Raw genomic sequence first — 24301 nt, 5'->3', positions numbered from 1 at the left:
CAAGAGGTCCCTGGTCAAGTGGTCCCTGGTCAAAGAGGTCCCTGGTCAAGAGGTCTCTAGTCAAGTGGTCCCTGGTCAAAGTGCTCCTTGGTCAAGTGATCCCTAGTTTAAAAAAGGTTGGGAACTACTGATTTACAACAAGGAATAGTAATAGACATATAACCCAGAATATCAAGGCAGATCATCCACAGTGTCTGCTTTGAACTGGGTTATCTGAATCCACATTGCCATATATCCAAGTTCAAAGCAGATAACGTGGGGCTTTCTAGAGCTGTGTGAAAGGGCTGAGGGGGGAAAGGAAGGGCCCGAGGCTGTCAGGAATGGTGGGAGTTGAAGTCCAAAACACCTGGAGAGAGGGCCCAGGTTTGCCCATGTCTGCTGTAAACTCTGAACTTGTCATCACCAGGTAGAACTTTTATGTACAATGGACCTCTCACGTCACTCTACTGCTTTGAGCCAGCGAAGGGGGCATTTAAGGGCAACCAAGTTCCCTCTAAACTTCCCTTCTAATAAATGCACGAATACAACTTTTTTGTCCTTCGACGCAGCAGAAAACAGAGGACGTTCCCAAAAAAAGAGAAGGCACCGTTTGCCGTCATAATGGAGGTCGCCTCCCTAGGTGCAACCGTGAGGTTAATGAAATCTGCGGAACGTCGGCTGCCCGCCAGCACTTATCACGGTTTCGCCTTGTTGAAAGGCACAGCTTGTGACAACACACAATTATATCTATATACACATACACACACACAAATCTCCGCTTCTATTTTTATAATAAGAGACCCACCCATGACTAGGCCCTGTGTGTGTGTGCCGAAAACCTTCGGAAAGAAAATAGATCTCAAAATTTCACTATTCAAGCCATGGTCAAAGATTTTTCTGGCTGCACTTAGAGAACTACGTAGTTAAGTTATTCACTCACTTATAGGGTGTATTCACACGACAGAATTAATGCAACTTGACACCACTTTAACTGCCTTATCTCAACACTATGGAAGATTTATTTATCGAGTCATCAGCAACCAGTCAGTTATATTACATTTCTAACAGAACAAAACAAACAAACAGACAGAATACAAAAATACAAAATACAGAATACAAAATTTGTGAGTTTGGTAGTTGATTAAATGTCCTTTGACCAGGAGCTGGCCACTTGGAGTGCTTCTGGTGTTGCTGCAAGGAGGTCCTCCCTTGTGCATGTGGCAGGGCTCAGGGTGCATTGCAGCAGGTGGTCAGTGGTTTGCTCCTCTCCACACTCGCATGTTGTGGATTCCACTTTGTGGACCCATTTCTTAAGGTTGGCTCTGCATCTCGTGATGCCAGAGCGCAGTCTGTTCAGCGCCTTCCAAGTCGCCCAGTCTTCTGTGTGCCCAGGGGGGAGTCTCTCATTTGGTATCAGCCATTGGTTGAGGTTCTGGGTTTGAGCCTGCCACTTTTGGACTCTCGCTTGCTGAGGTGTTCCAGCGAGTGTCTCCGTAGATCTTAGAAAACTATGTCTTGATTTAAGTTGTTGACGTGCTGGCTGATACCCAAACAAGGGATATGTCTGCCTTGGTCCTTTCACTATTGGCTGCTACTTCCTGGTGGATGTCAGGTGGTGCAATACCGGCTAAGCAGTGTAATTTCTCCAGTGGTGTAGGGCGCAGGCACCCCGTGATAACGCGGCATGTCTCATTAAGAGCCACATCCTCAGTTTTAGTCTGGTGAGATGTGTTCCACACTGGGAATGCATACTCAGCAGCAGAGTAGCATAGCGCAAGGGCAGATGTCTTCACTGTGTCTGGTTGTGATCCCCAGGCTGTGCCAGTCAGCTTTCATATGATATTGTTTCTAGCACCCAGTTTTTGCTTGATGTTCAGGCAGTGCTTCTTGTAGGTCAGAGAACGGTCCAGAGTGACTCCCAGGTATGTGGGTGCGCTGCAATGCTCCAGTGGGATTCCTTCCCAGGACATCCTCAGAGCTCGGCAGGTGGTGCAATACAGAAACGACCCAAAGTCTTAGTAGCGGAAAGACCACATGCGCAGTATGGAAGCGCTGTCTTTGTCAAACCAGGCCTCCAAGTCAGCAGTGCCCACACCACTGAAGAAAACAATATCGAGGTTCTAACAGTAGAGCTTAATAACATCACCATCACCTCTGTGTACAAGCCCCCAAATGAAGAGTTCTGCTTCTCCTCCCACGAGAATTTTGACAGGCACCAAAGGGCGGTAGTAATTGGTGACTTCAACAGCCACAGCCACGTATGGGGCTATGCCCAAGAGGATAAAAATGGAGAGGCTGTCCTCTCCTGGTCTGAACTGCACAAACTGTCACTCATCCATGATAGCAAGCTCCCACCATCCTACAACAGCGAGAGATGGCACCGAGGATATAACCCAGACCTCTTATTTGTGAGCGACAGCATCGTACAGCAATGCACCAAATCAGTGGGACCACCAATCCCAAACACACAGCACCGGCCAATAGTACTATGGAAGAGAATGCTGGTGACTGACCAAACTACAACTCCCATTATTCCATAACACTGAGTCACGCCAGGTAAAGTGATGTCAAGCTGTACTCTTTCTATAGTATGGATCAGCGTTTCTCAATATAGGGGTCGGGACCCCTGGGAGGGGGTCTCGAGGGGGTTTCTCAGAGGTCGCCAAAGACTATCAGAAAACATCTATTTCTGATGGTCTTTGGAATCTCTTTGGAAGAGAAGGCTGAAGATCTCTCCACCTGTCCTTCTCTTCCTTTTTGGAAACAGATGGCGAATCCTCCCACCAAAATCCCTCCTCCACTGTGATTGGCTGGCCTCTCAGCCAAGGTCTGTTTCAGACACTCCAAGCAAGGAGAGGAGAGCAGGTGTGCTCAGTGCATGGCAACGTGGTGCGCATGTGCGGGCGAGGGAGAGCGTGCGAGGCTGGAGGGAGGCTTGCACTGAAAGGGTCTTTGAAGGGGCTTTTGGGTGAAAAGCTAACAAAAATCAGCAAAAGAGAGAGATACCCTTTCTCTGACTTAAAAAGAGCAATATGGAAGAAAGTGTTGTTTTTTTTAAGAAACAAGAAGTGACATTTACAAGGTACTTCCTACACAGGATGCCTGTGGTTAGCTTCAAAGACTGTTTTTGAAGCGCAGAGGCCACGTGCACAAAAAGGTACTTCCATCAAAAGGTCAAAGAGAGGGGGCTGGAAAGAGAGTACTTTTCCATGACAAAAAATGTTCCTGTTTACTTGAGGCTATATATTTGGTGGTCAAAAGCCAAGACGGCACGGCAGTCACTTGAAGGTAACTTCTGTGCAACTTGCCTGGCTGTCCATCTTCTTCATGAAGAAACTAAAATAAAACCTTGGTTTTTTTATCTTTCATTGGGACTGTCTCCTTCCTTCCGTGTTCCCACGACATGGACCTAAAATGACCCAATTTAGGGTCTCTAACAGCACCAGCAAGTCCTTTCAGGGCATGGAGGTTCTGTGTGGGAAGTTTGACCCAATTCTATTGTTGGTGGGGTTCAAAATGCTCTTTGATTATAGGTGAACTATAAATCCCAGCAACTACAACTCTCAAATGTCAAGGTCTCTTTTCCCTAAACCCCAATAATGTTATTGTTCACATTTGGGCATATTGAGTATTCGTGCCAAGTTTGGGCCAGTTCCATCGTTTGAGCACCTCTGAGGATGTTTGCCATAGATGCAGGCAAAACTTCAGGAGAGAATGCCTCTCTAAACCATGGCCATATAGCCCGAAAAAGCCTAAAACAACCTATAGTATCTCAATAAGCTTCTCTTTATCTCAGTTGCCTTTCTTAATAACTCAATAGTACTCACAATGTTTTTTTCAGAGCTCCCTGCCTGACCAGCAGCACATCTGAGGCTCTTTTCTCTACTGAAGGAGGCAGGGGAGATTCCAAAATGGAGATCTCAACCCCAGGAAAAAGGGCGGACTCCAAACCCAAAGAGATACTTTCTAGACCAATAACTGCAGAGGGCCTGCAGCCTGGCTCTCCAGACTCGGATACTGTTTAACTTCCAGGGTGCTGCTGGGTCTATAGCAACCCTGGGGAAATGCAAAGGAATGCTATCCCATGTAGCTAAAAGGCTACATGGTCCTGGAAGATGGAACAATTCCATTGTTGGTGGAGTTCAGAATGCTCTTTGTGAGTGAACTATAAATCCCAACAACTACAATTCTCAAATGTCGAGGTCTATTTTCCCTAAACTCCACCAGTGTTCCCATTTGGGCATATTGAGTATTCGTGCCAAGTTTGGTCCAGGTGCATAATTTGTTTGAGTCCACAGTGCTCTCTGAATCTAGGTGAACTACAACTCCAAAACTCAAGGTCAATGCCCACCAAACCCTTCCAGTATTTTTTGTTGGTCATGGGAGTTCTGTGTGCCAATTCCATTGTTGGTGGAGTTCAGAATGCTCTTTGATTGTAGGTGAACTATAAATCCCAGCAACTACAACTCCCAAATGACAAAATCAATCCCACCAGTATTCAGATTTGGGCATATTGGGTATTTATGCCAAATTTGGTCCAGTGAATGAAAATACATCAAATATTTACATGACGATTCACAACAGTAGCAAAATGATAGTTATGTAGTAGCAACTAAAATAATGTTATGGTTGGGGGTCACCACAACATGAGGAAGGTTGAGAAACACTGGAGTAGATGCGTCCTTTAGACCTTGCCAGACTTCATGAAACTATCCATTCATTTGGTTTACTCCGTCCTATACTATGAGCCACGAACACTGCCTTTATTCTTCTGGGTCAGGTCTTGGAGAGTTATGCTTAGCGTCAGTCCAAAAGAAGGAGGAGAAAGATGTGGAGAGCTGCATTTTCTTTCCCAACCAACCCAAGAATATTCCGCTTGGCCAGGGAAAGCATTCCTTGCAGAGGAAAATCATATGCATGCAGCTCCCGGATGGATTGCATACTGTACGCTGATTCATAAAACCGTCCAGAATGGCTGGCCCCACCCCTCCGCTTTTGGCACTCAACGAGATGCTGGACGTGGTGCTTGCTTGCTCTTCCAAAAATGTCATAGGGAATGGGAGTTTCAGGGCTACCCTAGCAAAAAAAAGTAGCACGGAGCAGGCTGGGCCTGGGACTTTTGGTTACTGTTACATTTTTGTTCTATGCAAATGCAGAGAGAGAAGAAGAGAGAAGCAGCGAGTGTGTGTGTGTCAACTGTAAAATAAGATGCATGATGCTGATTGTTTGGGCAATCCCCAGGAAGCAGGATGATCCTGGGACTTTTGGTTACTGTTACATTTTTGTTCAGGCTTGAGCTATGCAAATGCAGAGAGAGAGAAAGAGAGAAGCAGTGAGTGTGTGTGTGCGTGTGTCAACTGTAAACACTTTTGTTCAGGCATGAGCTATGCAAATGCAGAGAGAAGCAGCGAGTGTGTGTGTGTCTACTGTAAAATAAGATGCATTAAGCTGATTGGCCAGACAATCCCCAGGGAGCAGGCTGAGCCTGGGACTTTTGGTTACTATTACATTTTTGTTCAGGCTTGAAATATGCAAATGCAGAGGGAGAAGAAGAGAGAAGCAGGGTGTGTGTGTGTCAACTGTAAAATAAGATGCATGAAGCGGATTGGTTGGGCAATTCCCTGGGAACAGGCTGAGCCTGGGACTTTTGGTTACTGTTACATTTTTGTTCAGGCTTGAGCTATGCAATGCAGAGAGAGAAAAAGAGAGAAGCAGTGAGTGTGTGTGTGCGTGTGTCAACTGTAAACATTTTTGTTCAGGCGTGAGCTATGCAAATGCAGAGAGAAGCAGTGAGTGTGTGTGTGTCAGCTGTAAAATAAGATGAATTAAGCTGATTGGTTGGGCAATCCCCAGGGAGCAGGCTAAGCCAGGGACTTTTGGTTACTATTACATTTTTGTTCAGGCTTGAGCTATGCAAATGCAGAGAGAGAAGAAGAGAGAAGCAGTGAGTGTGTGTGTGTGTCTACTTTAAATAAGATGCATGAAGCTGATTGACTAGGCCAAGCCCAGGGAGCAGGCTGAGCCTGGGACTTTTGGTTACTGTTACATTTTTGTTTAGGCTTGAGCTATGCAAATACAGAGGGAGAATAAGAGAGAAGCAGCAAGTGTGTGTGTGACAACTGTAAAATGAGAAGCATGAAGCTGATTGGTTGGGCAATCCCCAGGGAACAGGCTGAGCCTGGGACTTTTGGTTAGTTACATTTTTGCTCAGGCTTGAGCTATGAACGTACGCAGAGAAGAGAGAAGCAGAGAAAGAGAGCGAAAAAGTTTAAAGTGTGCTCTCACTTCATGAACTGCTGAAGGAGTTTACCCAACATGGACAAAGAAAGACTATTTTAAATCTATATAAATAAAAATGTAATGTTCGTTTGTGGGATTAACATAACTCAAAAACCACTGCACGAATTGATGTAAAATTTGGACACTACACCCCTAACAGACCAACAAGTGACCATCACTCCCAAAACAACAGTGGAAAGGACTTAAAAACACAAAAAAGCTAAATGATAATACAGCACATATGCGAAAACTACAGGTCCCAGCATACCCCAGGCCAGGTCCTTTGGGGGAGGAAGATGCTCGAAATGCAAACTTGCTATTCCTGGACTACAACTCCCAGCAATCTTCCAGATAGATAGGATATATAGATTAGATACAGATAGATAGTATAGTAGGTTGATAGATCAATCAGGAGGACTGCTCGGAGTTGCAGTCCAAGAACAGGTAGAGAAGGAAGAAAGGAGAGAAAGAAAAAGGGAGGAGAAGGAAGAAAAGAGGTAGAGAAGGAAGGAAGGAAGGAAGGAAGGAAGGAAGGAAGGAGAGAAAGAGGGAGGGAAGGTTGGCCACAGCAAAGCGTGGCGGGTACAGCTAGTCTCTCATAAAAGGACATTATGTGAGTTGATGTAACTGATCACATTGTACAAATGTTGTTCTGAACTACAAAAAGTAAACAACTTGTTCATCTGCATGGCATATTTTCTTTCTCTGGCAAGGCAGTGTGTGGGCTCATCAAACGTGAACTACAAGTGCTTTATTTTACGTTACGGCACAGATAAATCCGGCAATCCTGTTCAAGTTATGCTAGTTAGAGGATTCTGGGAGCCGTAGTCCCACGTGTCAACTTCCCCAAGCTCTCTGCCTGCTTCGGATGGGGATGGCAAGCGATGCAAAAGGGAGAGCCAGCCAAGGGGCATCTCAGAGCCACTCTCTCTGCTGCTAGAAAGGCGCCTCTTCTTCTTCTTCTGCGTCACGCCATCAGGGGAGAGACCCCCCTCCGGCTCTAATGCTATTAGAAAGAGCTTTCAGACCTCGCATTGGAAAAGCTCCAAACACAGATCCCTGAAGTCACCTTCTAACCTAAAAGGTTAGAAGGTCACCTTCTAACCTAAAAAGAAGAGAAGACAGAGGAGAGAAAGAAGAAAAGGAAGGCGGGGAAGAAGGGAAAGAAGAGGAAGAAGAAGAGGAGGAGGAAGTGGAGGAGGAATAAGAAGAGGAGGAGGAGAAAGGAAGAGAAGGAAGAAGGGGAAGAGGAAGAAGAGGAAGAAGAGGAAGGAGAAGAAAAAGAGGAAAAGGGGGAAGAGGAAGTAGATAAGGAGGAGGAAGAGGGAGAACAAAAAGAAGAAAAAGAAGAGGAGGAGGAGAAAGAAGGGGAAGAAGAGAAGATGAGGAGGAAAAAAAGAAGACAGGGAAGAAGGGAAAGAAGAGGAAGAAGAAGCGATAGAGGAAGGGGAAGAAGAAGAGGAGGAGGAAGAATAAGAAAAAAGGAGAAGGAAGTGGAGGAGGGAAAAGAAGAGGAAGAGGGGGAAGTATGGGAAGAGGAGGAGGAGGAAGAAGAGGAGGAGAAAGAAGAGGAAGAGAAGGAAGAAGAAGGGGAAGAGGAAGAAGAAGAAGATGAAGGAGAAGAAAAAGAGGAAGAAGAAGAAAAGGGGGTAGAGGAAGTAGAAAAGGAGAAGGAAGAGGGAGAAGAAAAAGAAGAGCAGGAGGAGGTGGAAGAAGAGGAAGAGGAGAAGATGAGGAGGAAGAAAAGGAAGACAGGGAAGAAGGGGAAGAAGAGGAAGAAGAAGAAATAGAGGAAGGGGAAGAAGAAGAGGAGGAGGAAGAAGAAGAATAAGAAAAAAGGAGAAGGGAGGAGGAAAAAGAAGAGGAAGAGGGGGAAGAATGGGAAGAGGAGGAGGAGGAAGAAGAAGAGAAGGAAGAAGGGGAAGAGGAAGAAGAAGAAGAAGAAGGGGAAGAGGATGAAGGAGAAGAAAAAGAGGAAGAAGAAGAGGAAAGGGGTTAGAGGAAGAAGAAAAGGAGGAGGAAGAGGGAGAAGAAAAAGAAGAAGAGGAGGAGGAGGAGGAGAAAGAAACAGGAGAGGAGAAGATGAGGAGGAAGAAAAGGAAGACAGGAAAGAAGGGAAAGAAGAGTGAAGAATAAGAAGAAAGGGGGAGAAGGAAGTGGAGGAGGAAAAAGAAGAGGAAGACGGGAAAGAATGGGAAGAGGAGGAAGAAGAAGAGGAGGAGACAGAAGAGGAAGAGGAGGACAAAGAAGGGGAAGAAGAAGAGGAGGAGGAGGAAGGGGAAGAGGAGGAAGGAGAAGAAAAAGAGGAAGAAGAGGAAGAGGGGGAAGAGGAAGAGGAAGAAGAAAAAGAGGAAAAAGAAGAGGAGTAGGAGAAATAAGAGGAAGAGGAGAAGATGAGGAGGAGGAAGAAAAACAAAGAAGTGAAAGAAGAGGAAGAGCAGGAGTAGGAGGAAGAAGAGACAGAGGAAGAGGAAGAGGAAGAGGAGGAAGAAGAACTAGAAGAAGAACCCAAGTGCTTGCCTGATGACTTATGGATCCTAAGTTCTAATATTTCCACTGCAGTAGATTCATTCTTAATGGCACCAAATTCAATACAGGCACACAGGCTTTCTATATATAGCTTCCGGCTGGCTTTGAATTGGTTTTAATCATTCACACGCACGTCCTATATGTGCGTATGTTAGTGATCTGGCTCCTCCAGAAAAAAAGTAGAAGCAAATCTAAATATTACATTCAAACGTACTCAAAATATTCAGTGGATATTATTTTATTGGAATCGCTGCCAGAATATAAAGAGAAAGTATATTTAAATAAATGTGACTGCCCTTGAAGGAACATTATTTTTTTCCACCTGAAGAGAGCTGGGCATAATATACAGTAGACTCTCAGTTAACCAAAACTCTCAGGCAACCAGCAAAAAGATTCTAACAAATAATACTTTAAATTAAAAAAATATATAGTACATGTATACATTAAGTTTCACTTTATCCACCAATGCTGCAAGACGTTTCATCTATGTTTTATCTATGCTGACGATTGTGCCATCACCGCTCAAACAGGGAGGTTTGAAATGGTTGAACGGAGCGCTATTTGCATTGATTTTGAGATTGTTCAACCTGGTTTTTGGCCACTTCTCAATACAATTCTTCCTGTTTTGCTCTGTCAGAGTTGTCCTTCCACCTCAACAACAGGTCATCACAGGAACAGAAGGAACGGAGAGTTTCATCTATGCTGACGATCGTGTCATCACCGCCCAAGCAGAGAGCTTTGAAATGGTTGAACAGAAGCTATCCAAAGCTTTAGGTTCCCTTACTGCATATTGCAGCGGATTCCTAATCCATCTAAAATGCAGACATGTGCTTTCCACCTTAAGAATAGACAATCATCTCGAGCTCTGAGGTTGACCAGGGAAGGAATCCCACTGGAGCATTGCAGCGCACCCAAAAACCCTAGAGTAACTATGGACTGTGCTCTGACTTATAAGAAGCACTGCTTGAGTATCAAGCAAAAAGTGGGTGCTAGAAAGAATATCATACGAAAGCTGACTGGCACAACCTGGGGATCACAACCAGACACAGTGAAGACATCTGCCCTTGTGCTATGCTACTCTGCTGCTGAGTATGCATGCCCAGTGTGGAGCACATCTCGCCATGCTAAAACAGTGGGTGTAGCTCTTAATGAGACATGCATCATCACGGGGTGCCTGCGCCCTACACCACTGGAGAAATGACACTGTTTAGCCCTTATTGGACCACCTGACATCCACTGGGAAGTAGCAACCTAGTGAAAGGTCCAAGGCAGTGACATCTCCAGCTCATCCCTTGTTTGGGTATCAGCCAGCATGTCAATGACTTAAATCAAGAAATAGTTTTCTAAGATCTACAGAGACACTCGCTGGAACACCTCAGCAAGCGAGAGTCCAAAAGTGGCAGGCTCAAATCCAGTGGCTGATACCAAATGAGAGATTCCCCCCTGGGCACACAGAAAACTGGTCGACTTGGAAGGCCCTGAAGAGACTGCGCTCTGGCACCACGAGATGCAGAGCCAACCTCAAGAAATGGGGCCACAAAGTGGAGTCCATGACATTCGAGTGCAGAGAAGAGCAAACCACTGACCACCTGCTGCAATGCAAGCTGAGCCCTGCCACATGCACAATGGAGGACCTTCTTGCAGCAACACCAGAGGCACTCCAAGTGGCCAGCTTCTGGACAAAGGAAATTTAGCACAATGCCAAGTTTTTAAGTTTGTTTGTGGTTTTTGTATGCATTATAACTGTATTCTAAATAAAATCCACCTTAATCTGTGTTTAAGGGCTGTTTTTCAATATGACTATCAAGTCCATACAGAGTTTATAGTATGGTATAGTATTAGTTAAGTCTGTTTTTAATAGTAACCCTGAAGCAACCAGACAGAGGAGCGGAGGGAGGAAGGGAAGGAAGGCTGCGCAGGCGTTCCAATACGGCAATGTGGAAGAGATTATCATTCCAAAAGCAGCAAAGGAAATGAGCGCAAGGGGAAAATTTGCGAATCTGAAGGGACGCTTTGCTTTAAACCATTTGCATTCACCCAGCAAGGAAAGGCCCATCTAATCCGCTGTTCTCTTACTTTTCCAGCTGCTTCAGAATGGTCCTCAGCTTATTTCCTTTGCTGGAAACCAAGCGGTCAAATGACTGCAGTCATTTGACCGCTTGGTTTCCAGTCTGCGGTCTGACAACACTTTAATAATAATAATAATAATAATAATCACTGAGCTGCTAAACTTGTTGACCGAAAGGTCGCAGATTCGAATCCGGGGAGCGGCGTAAGCTTCCGCTGTCAGCTCCAGCTTCTGCCATCCTAACAGTTTGAAAGCATGCAAATGTGAGTAGATCAATAGGTACCGCTCTAGTGGGAAGCTAACGGCGCTCCATGCAGTCATGCTGGCCACATGACCTTGGAGGTGTCTACGGACAATGCCGGCTCTTCGGCTTAGAAATGGAGATGAGCACCGCACCCCAGAGTCGGACACGACTGGACTCAATGTCAGGGGAAAACCTTTACCTAATCATCATCATTATCTATACACATAATAAAAGTGAAAATATTGTTGTGTTTGTTTGGGATTTCCACTTACACAGACAAGCTCCTGCCTCCTCAAACAGCAATAACTCCCACTACTCAGGAGACACCAAAGGTTGCAGGTTGTATCTGGTCGTGATCCCCAGGTTGTACCAGTCAGCTTCCGAATGATATTGGGCGCTAGAAACAAAATGTGCTGCAGGATGTTTTGGAGCACAAGTATCGTGTTGTGAAGCGATGTGCACATGGTTTGTTTTGCTGGTACGTTGCTTTTGCTTTGTGGGTGTTGCTCACAAAAGAAATCACATGGGAGTCACTTCTGGTTGCTTCCCTGATCTATAAGAAGCACTGCCTGAATATCAAGCAAAAAGTGGGTGTCAGAAATAATATCATACGAAAGTTGACTGGCACAACTCGGGGATCACAACCAGACACAGTGAAGACATCGGCCCTTTTGCTTTGCTACTCTGCTGCTGAGAATGCATACCCAGTGTGGAACACATCTCAGCACGCTAAAACAGTGGATGTGGCTCTTTATGAGACATGCCGCATTATCACGGGGTGTCTGCGCCCTACACCACTGGAGAAATTACACTTTAGCCAGTATCACACCGCCTGACATCCATCAGGGAGTAGCAACCAATAGTGAAAGGACCAAGGCTGTGACATCTCTGGCTTATCCCCTGTTTGGATATCAGTCAGCACGCCAATGCCTTAAATCAAGAAATAGTTTTCTAAGATCTACAGAGACACTTGCAGGAACACTTCAGCAAGCAAGAGTCCAAAAGTGGCAGGCTCAAACCCAGAACCTCAATCCATGGCTGATACCAAATGAGAGACTCTCTCCTGGGAACACAGACATGGAAGGCTCTGAACAGACTGTGCTCTGGCACCATGAGATGCAGAGCCAACCTTAAGGACCAAGGCAGAGACATCTCCAGCTCACCCCATTTGGGTATCAGCCAGCACGTCAACGACTTAAATCTAGACATAGTTTTCAATGATCTACAGAGACACTCGCTGGAACACCTCAGCAAGCGAGAGTCCAAAAGTGGCAGGCTCAAACCCAGCACCTCAATCAATGTCTGATAACAAATGAGAGACTCCCCCCTGGGCACACAGAAAACTGGGCGACTTGGAAGGCACTGAACAGACTGCGCTCGGGCACCACGAGATGCAGAGCCAGCCTTCAGAAATGGGGCTACAAAGTGGAATCCTTGACATTCGAGTGTGGAGAAGAGCAAACCACAGACCACCTGCTGCAATGCAACCTGAGCCCTTCCACATGCACAATGGAGGACTTACTTGAAGCAACACTAGAGGCACTCCAAGTCAAAGGACATTCAATAGAATGCCAAGTTTGCAAACTTTGTTGTTTTTGGTTTCCTTTTAATGCAAACCACTGTTTGGTTCGCTCCTGACACGATAAATAAATAAACAGTGAGCGCCATGAACATGTCCAAGAGTCCTGCCAATGACCTCCACCAACACCCAAGTGGAGGCTTTCATACAGGGAACATTTCATCCTGGATTTTCTGTTTTTCCTCCACCATAGGCATCCCAGTGTTTCTTACTCTCTCCATTGGTGTGGAATTTGCATGGCCCCACCCACTGCCTCTCCCTTAACCTTTCCTATCCTTTTCTATGGCACACAGCAAACAGAGGAACTGATCAGCAACTGAATATACAAGAGAGGTTTGGGGAGAATTCACTATAATTTATTGGAGTTGTAGGTCCTGGGATGTATAGTTCACCTGCAGTCTAAGAGAACTCTAAACTCCACCCATGATGGACCTGGACCAAACTTGGCACACAGAACCCTCATGACTAACTCAACCTACTGGAGAGGTTTGAATGGACTGACTCACCAAAGTGGGAGTTGTAGTTTACGCTGCAGCCACAGGGCACACTGAACTCCACCAATGATGCCTCGAGACCAGTGGTTCTCAACCTGTGGGTCTACAATTCCCAGAAATCCTGGCTGTTAGGATTTCTGGGAGTGGAAGGCCAAAGCATCTGGGGGTCCACAGGATGAGAAACACAGTTCTACAGCAAACTTGCCCAACATAACAAAGTTGAAGTACTGATGAGGTTTTTCAGGGTTAACCTGGAATGATGAGAGTTGCAGTTCCTCCGCAACCTTATGCATTTTGTGCAATTAAAAATTCTATAGTGCAGAAGCACTTCTGGGATGTATTCACTGTGTCAGCCAACAAAGACTGAAATTTTAGGTGCAAAATGACCCATTGCAGGCTTTCCTTCTTGGCTCTCTCTCTCCGCTGCCATCCCAGTCATGTCGACTGGAAAACACGTGGCAAATTACAGGATGGGAAGGTCTCTGCTGCAGCGAGACCGACGTTGATTAGCCTCCCTGCCGACTGGCACAATTTCGAGCGTTGGGTGGCACAAATGGAAAGCCAAGCGATGCATGTTGTAATTCACGGGCCGCTTTTCGCAATGGAAATGTCTTGGGCTCATTTCCACGGGTGGCTCCTGTTTAACTGCCAGCCGAGCACTAGGCGCCGAACGCATTAAACGAGGAGTTAATGCAACAGCGAGGACATTAGAAGAGGAATCATCAACAACCAGTTCAGCCTCTGCTACTCTGAATATTGGAAGGAGATCTGGGCTGTCCACACTGTAGAATTAATGCAGTTTTACACCATTTCAATTGCCATAGACATTATGAAGCCCTGGGACCCATAGCTTGGTGAGGCACCAACACTTTTGGGCAGAGAAGGCAAAGTACTTTGTAAAACTACAGCTCCCAGGATTCCAAAACATTGAAACATGGCAGAATTAATGCCAAACTGCATTAATTCTGCAATATAGACACACTGTTGATTTACCAACCTCTTTTCTGCAGCCTTCACTGCCAAACAGTGCTGGTGCCTTGCAAACTATAAATCCCAGGATTCCATAGCACTGAACTGTGGCAGCTCAAGTGATGCCAAACTGCATTAATTCTGCAGTATAGACACCAACCTCTTTTCTTCAGCCTTCTTTGTCAAGCAGTGCCGGTGCCTTGAAAACTATAAATCCCAGGATTCCATAGCATAGAACCATGGCATTTCAAGTGATGCCAAACTGCATTAATTCTGCAGTATAGACATACTGTTGGTTTGCCAACCTCTTTTCTTCAACCTTCTTTGCCAAACAGTGCTGGTGCCTTGCAAACTATAAATCTCAGGATTCCATAGCATTGAACCATGGCAGTTCAAGTGATGCCAAACTGCATTAATTCTGCAGTATAGACACCAACCTCTTTTCTTCAGCCTTCGCTGTCAAACAGTGCTGGTGCCTTGCAAACTATAAATTCCAGGATTCCATAGCATTGAACCGTGGCAGTTCAAGTGATGCCAAACTGCATTAATTCTGCAGTATCGACACCAACCTCTTTTCTTCAGCCTTCACTGCCAAACAGTGCTGGTGCCTTGCAAACTATAAATCACAGGATTCCATAGCATTGAACCATGGCAGCTCAAGTGATGCCAAACTGCATTAATTCTGCAGTATAGACACCAACCTCTTTCCTGCAGCCTTCTTTGTCAAACAGTGCTGGTGCCTTGCAAACTATAAATCCCAGGATTCCATAGCACTGAACTGTGGCAGTTCAAGTGATGCCAAACTGCATTAATTCTGCAGTATCGACACCAACCTCTTTTCTTCAGCCTTTGCTGCCAAACAGTGCTGGTGCCTTGCAAACTATAAATCCCAGGATTCCATAGCATTGAACTGTGGCAGTTCAAGTGATGCCAAACCGCATTAATTCTGCAATATAGACACACCGTTGGTTTACCAGCCTCTTTTCTTCAGAATTCGCTCCCAAACAGTGCTGGTGCCTTGCAAACTATAAATCCCAGGATTATATCGCATTGAACCATGGTGTGCATTAATTCTACAATGTAGATGCACTCTTTGTCCAATAACATCTGAATGATAAATAGATAGATAATGACAGACATGAAAGACAGATTGCCAAACAATGCTAGTGCCTTGCAAACTATAAATCCCAGGATTACACAGCATTGAACCATGGTGTGTTGCCAAACTGCATTAATTCCACAGTATAAATGCACTCCTTGTCCAATAACATCTGAATGATAAATAGATAGATAATGACAGACATGAAAGATAGATTGCCAAACAGTGCTAGTGCCTTACAAACTATAAATCCCAGGATTACATAGCATTGAACCATGTTGTGTTGCCAAACTGTCTTAATTCTACAATGTAGACGCACTCTTTGTCCAATAACATCTGAATGATAAATAGATAGATAATGATGGACATGAAAGACAGATTGCCAAACAGTAAGGGTGCCTTGCAAACTATAAATCCCAGGAATACGTAGCATTGAACCATGGTGTGTTGCCAAACTGCATTAATTCCACAGTGTAGATGCACACTTTGTTCAATAACATCTGAATGATAAATAGATAAATAGTGATAGTCATGAGAGGTACTAGATAGATAGATAGATAGATAGATAGATAGATAGATAGATAGATAGATAGATAGATAGATAGATAGATGATAAATAGATAGATATGATAGACAGCCATTGTTTGGGAACGTTAAATGCTCCTCCGGCCCAGCTCTGCAGTTTGGATCCCAAAAGACAGCCAAGCAAAACAAACAACCGGTGTGTGGCATTTCCCTGCGTTGCACTTCTTCCCCAGCACCAGCGTCTCCACGGGCTGCCTAATGATGGTTTTATTATAGCAATAATGTCTTTGCAGCAATTAGCGGATCACGCAGAGTCTGGGAAACAGAGCAACGAAACACCAACCATTCCTCAAAGGTTTACATGATGGGCGTTGGGGTACGAGGAATATGCCAGACAGGAGATGGTTTTCGCCCCAGGGCTGGACAACTGATCTCCTGGGAAGCAGGGTGCGTGATGTAGCTTACCACCATTTAAATTCAATGCTATGGAATCCTGGGATTTGTAGTTTGGAGAGGTTCCAGCACTATTTGGCTGAGTTGCAAAGGTCTCAGGATTCCATAGTATTGAGCCATGACAATTAAAGTGATGTCAAACTGTGTTAATACTACAGTGTAGATGAAATTTTAGTCCAATAAAATCTGAATGATAGATAGATAATGTCATATATGATAAATAGATTAGATAAAGACAGACAGACAGACATGCTAGGTCAGTGGTTCTCAACCTGGGGTCCCCAGATGTTTTTGGCCTACAACTCCCAGAAATCCCAGCCAGTTTACCAGCTGTTAGGGTTTCCAGGAGTTGAAGGCCAAAAACATCTGGGGACCCACCGGTTGAGAACCACTGTGCTAGATAGATGATAGATATGATAGATAGGGACAGACAGACAAACATACAGATGCCAGATAGATAGATAGATAGATAGATAGATAGATAGATAGGATGGATGGATACATACATAGATACATAGATACATAGATAGATAGATAGATAGATAGATAGATAGATAGATAGATAGATGATAGATAGATAGATAGATAGATAGATAGATAGATAGATAGAGATAGGCAGACAGACAGATATAATGGATGGATGGATGGATACATAGATAGATAGATACATAAATAGGCAGACAGACAGATAGATATAATGGATGGATGGATGGATGGATGGATGGATGGATGGATGGATACATAGATAGATACATAGACAGACAGACAGACAGATATAATGGATGGACGGACGGAGAGACAGACAGACAGACAGACAGATAGATATAATGGATGGATGGACAGATAGAGAGACAGATGGAGAGACAGACAGACAGATGCTAGATAGACAGATGATAGATAGATAAGGATAGACAAGATAGATGATAGAATGACGAATGAACAGACGGGCAGAGAGACAGAAAGAAACTAGACGGACAGATAGATAGATCATTAGATAGACAACGATACACGATAGATAGATAGATAGATAGATAGATAGGTAGATCGATCGATAGATAGAGATAGACAGACAGATGCTAGATAGATACAATAGATATGATAGATAGGGACAGACAAACAGATGCTAAATAGATAGACAGACAGACAGACAGACAGATAGATGATAGATAGATAGATGATAGATAGACAGACATATAGATAGATATAATTAATAGATAGAGAGTAGATAGATAGACATATAGATAGTTATAACAGATAGATAGATAGATAGAATAGATAGATATAAGATAGATAGATAGATAGGCAAATAGATAGATATTAGATAGATAGATAGATGATAGATAGACATATAGATAGATATAATAGATAGATAGATAGATAGATAGATGATAGATAGATGATAGATAGACATATAGATAGATATAATTAATTAATAGATAGATAGTCGATAGATAGACATATAGATAGTTATAACAGATAGATAGATAGATAGAATAGATAGATATAAGATAGATAGATAGATAGGCAAATAGATAGATATTAGATAGATAGATAGATAGATAGATAGGCAAATAGATAGATATAATAGACAGACAGATGATAGGTAGATATTAGATAGATAGATAGATAGATAGATAGATAGATAGACATAATAGTTAGATAAACAGATAGATGGATGGATATAATAGGTAGATAGATATAATAGATAAATAGATAGACGTGATACATAGATAGATAGATAGATAGATGATAGATAGATAGATAGATAATTAGATAGGCAGGTAGGCAAGCAGGCAGGCAGATATTTAAAGGAAGACTGCTGGATGGCCAAATGTAGTTCAACCCACCACTATCCAAAGCCATAATCACTAAGGGCAACCAGACAAGCCTCAACTTGCTTAGTCTGTTTAAAAAAACCCAAAAACCTTTGGTTGCACTTATGTTGGGTGTGAAAAACATCTCCTGTGCTCTTGTCACCATTTCCCTCTCTTACACTCTCAGGGGAATTGGCTCTTTAAGGACTGGAATCGATGCCGTTTGAGCTCACCTTCACCTGAGGCTGAGAGAGTGTGGCTTCCTGGGGAGCACCTCATCGCTTTCCGTGTCCAAGCAGGGATTTGAATTCTGTTCTTCAAAACTATAATTCAGTATTCAAACCAGTGTGCCAGATTTTTACTACCACAGGCAATTATTACTGCCCTGTACCATAATCCTATGTTTCTCAATTATATATATTACGTTGGACGGAAGAATCGTAAGGACGCTGACTCTACGAAAGCCAAACTGGTATTTGCAGCCGTCCCAAGACATTCTGTTGCCTGAGGCACAAGAAGAGACACTTGGGCTAGGACTGTGTCTTCCAATACATCTCAGGGAAGGACATTAGCTTAGGGGTGCAGGGCAGGTTGGGTGGCATTGCTAAGGATGCTCCCCAAAATAGGTCAGGAAGAGGTTATGAACTGCTGTTGTTGTTGTTGTTGTTTTTGTTGTTGTTGTGCTTTGACTTCCATGACTTCATGCCTGGGTTTTGCAGTTCAGGAATGGTCTTTAGAGTACTAGCATTCTTGTGCATCATCAAACTACATATCCCAGGATTCTGTAGGAGGCAGCTGTGGCCGTTAAAAGTGGAATCAAATGTCAATAATAATAATAATAATAATAATAATAATAATAATACGTTATTATTATAGTGATATGAAGCCACAGTCATTCTACAGTGGGGTGATGGGAGTTGTAGTTTCACAAGTTCTTGAGTCTTCTCCACTAAGAGTGTAATCTCTTAGCAAGCTACAACTTCCAGGATTTCAGAGCACTGAGCCACAGCAAGTAAAGTTGCAATCACCATCATCATCAAAGTGGTGTCAAACTGTATTGATTCTTTCATCTATCTAGATGATAGATAGACATGATAAATAGATAGATAACTAGATGACAGACAGACATAGACAGACAGAAAGACAGATAGAGATAAATGCTAGATAGATAGATAGTTAGATAGATAGATATTAGAGAGATAGACACGATAGATAGATAGATAGATAGATAGATAGATAGATATAGATAGATAGATAGAGATAGACAATAGCCATGATAGATAGAGACAGACAGATGTTAGACAGAGATAAGAGATAGATAGATAGATTGATAGATGATAGATAGATAGATAGACATTATAGATAGATAGACATGATTGATTGATTGATTGATTGATTGATACACAGATAGATAGACATGATTGATTGATTGATTGATTGATTAATTGATGATAGATAAATAGATGATAGATACACATGATTGATTGATTGATTGATTGATACACAGGTAGATAGACATGACTGATTGATTGATGATAGATAGACATGATAGATAGATAGACAGATAGATAGACATGATAGTTAGACAGATGTTAGACAGAGATGAGAGATAGATAGATGATAGATAGACATGACTGATAGATTGATGATAGATAGACATGATAGATAGATAGATAGATAGATACGATAGATACGATAGATACGATAGACACAATAGCCATGATAGATAGAGACAGACAGATGTTAGACAGAGATGAGAGATAGATAGATGATAGATAGACATGATTGATTGACTGATAGATAGACACAGATAGATAGACATGATTACATGATTGATTGATTGATGAGAGATAGATAGGATAGATAGATAGATAGATAGATATAGACAGATGCTAAATAGTCATGATGCACCTTCCAAGTTGCCCAGTTTTCTGTGTGCCCAGGGGGGAGTCTTTCATTTGGTACCAGCCATTGATTGAGGTTCTGGGTTTGAGCCTGCCACTTTTGGACTCTTGCTTGCTGAAGTGTTCCTGAAAGTATCTCTGTACATCTTAGAAAACTATTTCTTGATTTAAGGCATTGGCGTGCTGGCTGATACCTAAACAGGGGATGGGCCGGAGATGTCACTGCCTTGGTCCTTTCACTATTGGTTGCTACTTCCCAGCAGATGTCAGGTGGTGCAATACTGGCTAAACAGTATAATTTTTCCAGTGGCGTAGGGCGCAGACATCCTATGATAATATGGCAGGTCTCATTAAGAGCCACATCCATTGTTTTGACATGGTGAGATGTGTTCCATACTGGGCATGCATATCCAGCAGCAGAGTAGCATAGCGCAAGGGCAAATGCCTTCACTGTGTCTGATTGTGATCCCCAGGCTGTGCCAGTCAGCTTTCATATAATGTTATTTCTAGCACCCACTTTTTGCTTGATGTTCAAGCAGTGCTTGAACATCACAGTCCAGAGTAACTCCCAGGTATGTGGGTATGCTGCAATGCTCCAGCGAGATATCTTCCAAACTGGGCATGCATACTCAGCAGCAGAGTAGCATAACGCAAGGGCAGATGTCTTCACTGTGTCTGGTTGTGATCCCCAGGCTGTGCCAGTCAGCTTTCGTATGATATTGTTTCTAGCTTGAACATCACACTCCAGAATAACTCCCAGGTATGTGGGTGTGCTGCAATGCTCCATTGAGATGTCTTCCGCGCCGGGCATGCGTACTCAGCAACAAAGTAGCAAAGCGCGAGGGCAGATGTCTTCACTGTGTCTGGTTGTGATCCCCAGGTTGTGCCAGTCAGCTTTCGTATGATATTGTTTCTAGCACTCACTTTTTGCTTGATATTCAGGCAGTGCTTCTTATAGATCAGAGACACAACCAGAAGCGACTCCCATGTGATTTCCTCTGCAAACGCGAACAGAGCAACACCCACAAAGCAAAAGCAACGTACCAGCAAAACAAACCATGTGCCCATCGCTTCGCAACACGACACATGTGCTCCAAAACATCCTGCAGCACATTTTGCTCTAGCTTTTCAATGAATATCTCATCATAAGAGTCCCAGCCAATTCAATATACTGCGTGGCAGCCACAAACACAACGTTTCTGGAGTAGAACAACAACTTTCCAGGACGTGACACTTTCAAGCCAGACTCTCTAACTACACAGATATCTAGAAGTACAATGTAAATACACAAATGTCCTGTTGCTATAAACTTCAGCAAAAGTATCCGTTCAATTAATCATGAGAAGGCTTTGGTGGGCACTGACCTTCAGTTTGGGAGTTGTAGTTTACCTACATCCAGAGAGCACTGTGGACTCAAACAATGATGTATCTGGACCAAACTTGGTATGAATACTCAATAAGCCCAAATGTGAACACTGGTAGAGTTTGGGGGAAATAGACCTTGACATTTCGGAGTTGCAGTTGCTGGGATTTATAGTTTGCCTCCAATCAAAGAACATTCTGTACTCCACCGACAATGGAATTGAACCAAACTTGCCACACAGAGCTCCCAAGACCAACAGAAAACACTGGAAGGCTTTGGTGGGCATTGACCTTGAGTTTGGGAGTTGTAGTTCACCTACATCCAAAGAGCACTGTGGACCCAAACAATGATAGATCGGGACCAAACCTGGCACAGATACTCAATATGCCCAAATGTGGACACTGGTGGAGTTTGGGGGAAATAGAACTTGACACTTGGGAGTTGTAGTTGCTGGGATTTATAGTTCACCTCCAATCAAAGAACATTCCAAACTCGACCAACGATGGAAATGAACCAAACTTGGTGCACAGAGTTCCCAAGACCAACAGAAAACACTGGAAGATATGCCCAAGTGTGAACACTGGTGGAGTTTGGGGAAAGTAGACCTTGACAATTGGGAGTTGCAGTTGCTGGGATTTATAGTTCACCTACAAACAAAGAGCATTCTGAACTCCATCTACAATTGAATTGAACCAAACCCCACACAGAGCTCCCAAGACCAACAGAAAACTCTGGAAGGCTTTGGTGGGCTTTGAAAGCCTTGAAAGCCTTCGACAATACTGTGTTTGTTGGGCATTGACCTTATGTTTTGGAGTTGTAGTTCACCTAAATCCAGAGAGCACTGTAGACTCAAACAATGATGTATCTGGACCAAACTTGGTATGAATACTCAATATGCCCAAATGTGAACACTGGTGGAGTTTTGGGGAAATAGACCTTGACACTTTGGAGTTGTAGTTGCTGGGATTTATAGTTCACCTACAATCAGAGAGCATTCTGAGCCTCACCAATGATAGAATTGGGCCAAACTTCCCACACAGAACCCCACGACCAAATGAAAAGATTGCAACCCAAATGGTTCAGCGGATTCCCCTGGTTGGCCTATTCATTCCACGTACAAGGTGTACTACGTAAATACGGTGTTGTGTTTGGAGAAGACGTTGGTGCTCATCAGAAGATTGGAGCATGAGTCGCTAAACCATTGGTGTGATGGAAAAATACACTAGGGGTCTTCAAGAGACCCCCAAAAAACAAGAGTCCCACCAGAACAAGTTGCCTGAAGTTGGGTTGTTGTGAGTTTTCCGGCCTGTCTGGCCAAGTTCCAGAAACAGTCTCTCCTGACGTTTTGCCTGCATCTAAGGCAGGCTGAAGTTGGATTGTTGTGAGTTTTCTGGCCTGTCTGGCCAAGTTCCAGAAGCATTCTCTCCTGATGTTTCACCTGCATCTAAGGCGGGTTGAAGTTGGGTTGTTGTGAGTTTTCCGGCTTGTCTGGCCAAGTTCCAGAAGCATTCTCTCCTGACATTTCACCCGCATCTGTGGCAGGCTGAAGTTGGGTTGTTGTGAGTTTTCTGGCCTGTATGGCCAAGTTTGAGAAGCATTCTCTCCTGACATTTCGCCCGCATCTGTGGCAGCCTGAAGTTGGGTTTTTGTGAGTTTTCCGACCTGTCTGGCCAAGTTCGAGAAGCATTCTCTCCTGACGTTTCGCCTGCATCTGTGGCAGCCTGAAGTTGGGTTTTTGTGAGTTTTCCGACCTGTCTGGCCAAGTTCAAGAAGCATTCTCTCCTGACATTTCGCCTGCATCTAAGGCAGGCTAAATTGGGTTGCTGTGAGTTTTCTGGCCTGTCTGGCCAAGTTCGAGAAGCATTCTCTCCTGACGTTTCGCCCGCATCTGTGGCAGGCTGAAGTTGGGTTGTTGTGAGTTTTCCAGCCTGCCTGGCCAAGTTCAAGAAGCATTCTCTCCTGACATTTTACCCGCATCTGTGGCAGGCTGAAGTTGGCCTGTCTGGCCAAGTTCCAGAAGCATTCTCTCCTGACGTTTTGCCTGCATCTAAGGCAGGCTGAAGTTGGGTTGTGAGTTTTCCAGCCTGTCTGGCCAAGTTCGAGAAGCATTCTCTCCTGACGTTTCACCTGCATCTAATTCCACAGTGGAAAACGTCTGTATGGGACCCCTCCTCAAAGATAAGGGAAATCAGAAGAAGGCAGGGAGAAACTTCTGCCAATTGTGGAAACTGGTCCTTCGTGGGAGGAAAGAATCAGGAAGGATTTCCCTGTGAAGGACCTTGGAACAAGGATGGTCATTTCAAGGCCTGGTGGAGATCTCCTGCCAGGTCAGGAGACACTCACCTGAAAGGTCATCTCGGTGGGAGAAAAAATGTCAACCCCACCCGATTTTTTTCTGCGCGTGGAGGCGTCACGCGTGGGCCAAACTGCCCCGGTGTGGAGCCAGACCCTTTGCGACTTGATACGCAAAGAGAATCCTATGGTGGAAGCACCAGTTTCTGGCTCCGAAGAGGTCCACTCGGTGCCAGAGAGAAGGAAGCACCCGAGTGGTCCCTTCTGCGTGGGAGAGATCACTTTGGGTCCCGATCCAACGCCAATCCGGATTGCCCAAGGAAGCCTCCGTCCCCCACTCACCTTGGCCGGGCTCTGCTCTCCTCCCCTTGCAACATAGTCCTGCCTTAAGGCTCTTCTGCAAGAGAGATCCTCCGGAGAGACACAGGATCCCTTCTTTCCTCTCTGCACCCGCTCTCTCGATCCGCTCCTTCTGCTTCGGTCGGGGGAGCTTGACCCGGAGCGGAGGCGGGAGAGCGCCCACTCGGCAGCGACATCGCGTGGCCGCGCGGAGGTACTGCACCTCCCACGGAAAACAGGCTTGGAATCCTAGAAGAGTTGAGTTGGAAGACACTGCATGGGCCATCCAGTCCAGCCCCCTTGCAGAAGCACAATCAAAGCACCCCTTACAGATGGCCATCCAATCATAAATAATAATAATAATAATAATA

General features: G+C 44.3%; 1 protein-coding gene across 1 annotated transcript in view; it reads right to left on the bottom strand.

The window, feature by feature from the left end:
* The window catches only part of LOC137094796 (ras-associating and dilute domain-containing protein-like), a 152172-nt gene extending 128084 nt beyond the window's left edge, over positions 1-24088 (bottom strand). The window contains exon 1 of the mRNA XM_067460553.1: positions 23934-24088. The gene's annotated coding sequence lies outside the window, so the exon portion shown is untranslated. The remainder of the gene's footprint in view (positions 1-23933) is intronic.
* Positions 24089-24301: the final 213 nt, after the last annotated feature.

Source organism: Anolis sagrei, chromosome X (assembly GCF_037176765.1).
Source record: "Anolis sagrei isolate rAnoSag1 chromosome X, rAnoSag1.mat, whole genome shotgun sequence".
Taxonomy (NCBI): domain Eukaryota; kingdom Metazoa; phylum Chordata; class Lepidosauria; order Squamata; family Dactyloidae; genus Anolis; species Anolis sagrei.
The sequence above is the reverse complement of the archived record's forward strand: the minus strand, read 5'-3'. Positions and strand labels throughout refer to the sequence as shown.